General features: G+C 42.8%; 1 long non-coding RNA gene across 2 annotated transcripts; it reads right to left on the bottom strand.

The window, feature by feature from the left end:
- Window positions 1-286: 286 nt before the first annotated feature.
- On the bottom strand, window positions 287-4,776 carry LOC115605574. 2 transcript variants are annotated; one of them, XR_003990643.1, is made up of 4 exons: window positions 4,696-4,776; window positions 1,225-1,415; window positions 888-994; window positions 287-785 (listed from the first exon to the last, which is right to left on the bottom strand). It is a non-coding gene; the product is annotated as an uncharacterized LOC115605574 (long non-coding RNA). The 2 variants fall into 2 exon arrangements; XR_003990642.1 differs by having other exon boundaries at window positions 287-994.
- Between the last annotated feature and the right edge of the window lie 403 nt (window positions 4,777-5,179).

Raw genomic sequence — 5,179 nt, 5'->3', positions numbered from 1 at the left:
TCCTTGGAAACCTGTATATGTGAGTATATAAACAGATTTACATATGTAGATTTTAAAAGAGACCAAAGGAACACTCTCTATTTAGAAAGTAGCGTAACAATATCATCCAGTGGATTCTGATAATTTATACTGGTTTCTGTGGTGTTGGGTCCCTGATGGATGCCGTAATTGGTGCAAAACATTGAGTGCCAAATGAAAATATAGAGTCATAATAAAACACACGCAATAAACACTTAAAAAAAAAAAAAAACAACAAAAAAGGAAAGCATTTTCATATAGTTCTACAATCTGCAATGAGAGTTTGATTACAGGGTTGGGGGCTAAACGGGGCAGGACTAGGAATATTAAACAGATACAACTTCCTCTGCTTGAGTAAGTTTGGTTGCCAGTCAAGGAGAAAATATTAGTAGAAGATGGTGCTGCTTAAACATAACAAACCTGGATAGATCATTTGTTAAAGCCAGAAAGGTCACCCAGGGATCTGCTGAGAACACTGCATAGCTCTTTATTAAACTGGATAACGCACACAAATTCTAGTCCCATCTGTACCGGACATCCAGAGATTAATATAGGATTGCAGCATTATAGTTGTCATTATAAAGCCTTTCCTCCACAGATAAAAGAGCTTCAGAATCATTAATAGATGAGACCATATGGCGTTCCTCTGAAACAAGCTCTGTAAAGATGAAGCACCGAAGCAGCAGTGGAAAGGACTCCTCCAAGTTGCTGCTTGCATTGAAAGACATGGTGGGGCTGCGTGTCCATTTGTAGTATCTCACAGAGGCCTTTTATCAGCAAACAAAACACAATGGATGCAGAAAAATGTGCTGTACCCTGATATCTTTTCACGACAGGACCACCACTACTTTTGAAACCTCACTCTTTACCTTGGGCTGTATGAAGAGCTGTTTATCTCTGTTCTCCTCAGTGCCTCAGCAATGTTGTGCTCCTCCAGTCCTGAAGAACACACACATCTTCTGCCAAAGAGTTGGGCCTGGCAAAAAGAACAAAGTCTGTGCTGGCTTCTGGGCAGCAGCGGTGAGAAAAGCAATTCTACACAGGAGTTAACCATATAAACAATATAATTTTGGAAAGTCAGCAGCAAAACTAGAAACAGAATCCCATTTATCTTCCACTTTTCTTCTACATAGGCACAATTAACTTGGATGCTCACTACAAAGAAAAGCCATATTTGAGAATGTCAAGGCTTTATTCGGTGCTAACCTGTCTCCAGTGAAGTCAATGGATGGGCAGCAAGGGTGAATTTTCTTTTGATCTAACTCACAGTACAAGAGATTCCCTAATCAGATAGTTATTTGCTGAAGAGTCCATTTTAACTTCTCTCTTGGTTCTTCCCCTTTCATTTACCTCTTCCATTTCTGCAGTTAATTGTGCTCGGTGCTTCTGCAAGAGCTCTGCAGAGAAAGAGTAATGAAACATCCTGTTAATTCAACTCCCTTCCTTTATTTCTTGTGCCTCGAGCACAAGAAGTGAAGGGACAATTTTGATGATTGTATTGATGACTGAACATTCCAGTTCCTCTGCATTGCCAACACTAGAAAACAAATCATACCCATCCTACAACAACAATTAGTGTAGGATGCTGGAGGGCAAATTCTTCTAGAAAGAACAGTTATTTAAAAGAAGATAGGTATGTGGTATAGTCTTGTAGCTGTATAGGAAGTTGCTGTTTCTGGTTTTAAAGTTGTCTGTAAAGCTTCATGACAGCTGTTGTCATCTTCATGTCAATTTTGTTTATCCATCATCAGTCTCATATTTTAAATTACTTTCCTATTCTCTTCCCTCTGCCCTCTCAGTATCCAGATGTTTTCAGCAACATCTTTGCAGCTCTAGTTTCTTGTTAGTCCCTTTTCTCTTTTTTGTCTCCTCTATTTTCTAATTTCCATTATTAGCTAATTATTGTGACTTTTGCTTCCATTCTATTTGGAAAGCGATCTTTGGCCTTTCTTAGTGTCACAGTGTGGTTTCTTTTCCTCAGGAGAACCTAATTTTTCCTACATTCCAGACTCTTTTCTCAAAATACTTGAAACTGTCAAATCCCTTATCCTTATCCAGCATTATACAGGTCCCAGTGTTTGTCCTCGTTCAATAACTCCCTGCTCCGGTCCTCTTTCTAGGTACCTTGTCCCTTTTCACTATTCCCTGCCACCTCCCCGTCGCTCCTCACTGTACTTCAGCTCTTGTCCTGTTGCTGCCAGGATTGGTGCAATAGAAGGAGTACTGAAAATCCGTGAGAGACAGGGTCATTGCTCTCAGCTATCTCAGCAGACCACAAAGTCTGCATCAGCCAGCAGCAGCTGCTGCAGGGCTCTTAGTCCCTACATCTCAGCTTGGGCAACATATGTGCTTACTGCAGGGAAAATGGGTACCAAACTCTGACAGGTCTTTATGGAGTGCATGGTAACTGAGCTACCACAGCGATTTGTGACCTTTTCAAATGGTCTGGAGACAAGAAAATAGCAATTTTCTGACATGAGGGCATTCTATCTCTCAAGCAGGAAGGCAGTAAAGAACTTCTTTAATATGGACCGAAACTCTACTTTCCATTATTCTTTTTCTCAGAAATTCATCTTCCTTGGTTTTTAAGTACTGTTGGAATTGCTTTTAAATTTTTGTGCTGCTTTGACAACAAAGGAATACACCAACCTTCCCAGCATTTCAGGCAGCGTAAAACTGGTTCCTGTGCCCCAAGCAGGTCACGACAAATGCTCTTTCCACGTTGTTGGTCCCTGGCTGACTAGCTTCTTGCAGCTGGTGCCAGCCTATCTAATGTAAGCTGGTGTGTACTGCAGCTCTATACTGTCTCCAGCTGAGTCATGCAGACAGAGGGAATAATCTTGTGGGAAAACCAGGAAGCTTTTCTAGACTGGATTATCTCCCTACCACCCTCACCCTCAGACTGTCTCTCACATCACTGTAGGAAGCATTGCCACATTCATCAGCAGAGGTAGAGATAGACCAAGTATGAAGCAGCACTCACTCACGCCATGGAGTCAAGTGAGGCTGCCAGGATGGCGAACTTCTGCATAGCCAGCAAGGTGGCAGGAAAAGAGTCTCCATGCCTCCCTGGTGCTAGTAGCTGCTCTTCCTAAGTGCAGCTGAATGGAAGGATCCCTACAGTGAAGGACATGCTAACCTGGATGTTCATGTTAGCCAAAGGAGGCTCTTTACATCATTCTTGAGGGCCAGATTATTACCCAGAGTGATACTGAATCAAACTGAGTGGCAACATCCAGCGCTGTGTCACTACAGCACAAGATTCATAACACATCCCTACCACACCACTTCCAACTCTGCTCTGTCAAGAGTTTTGCCCTGCTCTACTCTGCTCTTGCTTTTTCGCCTTTTTGGCTTCTGCAGCTGGGGATGGGTGTCCCCTTCTCCATTTATCCGTCTTTCCCTCCTATCATTAGACTTTAACAGCCTCTCAGACTTGCTCATAAAGCCATCTCTCTCCTTCACAAAGATATGGTTCCTGATGCCATCCTATCACTTCAACACAATCACATAACATCCCAATTCCTGCAGTCATTTACAGACAAAAGTAACATCACAAAACAACTGTTTGGCTGTTTATTGGTACACTTAGTATCTGGGGATAAATAAGAATGAGCACTCCAATGCTGTTTTCTGAGTGTCACCAGCAATTTCTCTGTGAAACTTGGATACGTGGTTCCAGCTGTGACAGAGAAGCAGGTGTGAAAAGGCAGTATGATAGCATCCTCCAGTGTTCCACCATATGGCTGGTACAGAGCTCACAGGGTGAAACACTGAGGAAGGGAGTGCCTGTGTGGAAACCACAAACTACCAAAGTGCACCCATGGCTGAAAGTTAAATAAATTCTAAGACTGTGTCTCAGGCATGAGGAAAGATCACTAAACCAATAGATATTGATGTTATTACTATAGATATTATTTTTGGAGTCATTCCCCAAAAAGTCACTCCCTCTGCTACTCTGGAAGCTTCTTCCTGTCTCTAATTTTATGCCACCCTCCCCTAGCACAAGAAACTACTCCTCTCAATTCTCCACCCCACCTGCACCTTGCAGAGAGCTTGACTGCTCTCTCAGCTTCACTTCTGAGCAACAGAGAGGATAGTTGGCCATCTTGCAGATGGTTAAGCCCGGAAGACACAACGAATTCACTTTCACCCTTCCTCCTTCTCCCTATTCCCAGGTTACACAGCAGTAAATTGCTTTGTATTAGCTGGGTCAGCTCTCTGACCAGCAAGTAGATCAAACCGGAATCAGGGCTCTGCCCTCTGCCCAGCTACACATAGTGACAGGAAGCATATTAACAGCTGTGAACATTCAGACCTGCTAGCATTCTGAAGGTGGTATGTGAACTTCTGATTTCCCAGAACAAGTATTTGGCTTTGACCATAGTCCAACTCTGAGTCTAACCCTACTCTGCAGGGCTCTGAAGCCATTAATTCCTGCTGCCTGCCTGCCAGCTCCCAGCAGCACCAGCACACAGCAGAAGGCTCCAAATGTTTCTCTTGCTGTCAGTGAAAGCAGCAAGATCTTCTGGGGCATATCAGTGCTACTGTAGGTGAGAGGCAACAGATGGTAAATAGGTTTAGAAGCTCTGGGGACATCCACGATGCTCCAGGGACTGCAGATGGCTGGGAACGATTGCAGTAAAAGCAGCACTAAAATTATTCAGGGCCTCTTACCTTACTAGAGGCAAAGGAGCGACTTGGCCACCTTGTAAACAATGCCTGTGACAGATGGTTGAATATCTGTCTATCCAGAAGTTGCTAATACAGGAAAGTATTATGGCAAACCCCGATTCTGCTAATCCATGAATTCTAAACAAAAGATACACAGTAAGGTTCACTCAGAAACTAAAAAGCATCAATAAAACCTATACATCTCTAAAGATAAAGTAGTACTTCCTTACCCCTGTCTAATCTGGCTCATTAGAAGAACAAGAAAAATATGAGAGCTGATGTTTAAAGTTACTTTCTCTCTGTTCCACTGACCCTGATTTAGAAAAGAACGCATGAACTCATGCAGAACCACACTGCATTCAATCCTCTCCTAGCGCCTTCATGAAGACGTGGGGAAAAGTCTTTGAATCCTTACCTATTTAAAATTATGCTTGTACTAAGAGAACACAGACAGAAGCATTACCTTTTGTTGCAGGGTTACATAGCT

This window comes from Strigops habroptila, chromosome 3 (genome assembly GCF_004027225.2).
Source record: "Strigops habroptila isolate Jane chromosome 3, bStrHab1.2.pri, whole genome shotgun sequence".
Taxonomy (NCBI): Eukaryota; Metazoa; Chordata; class Aves; order Psittaciformes; family Psittacidae; genus Strigops; species Strigops habroptila.
This window is presented reverse-complemented; position numbering and strand designations above follow the sequence as displayed.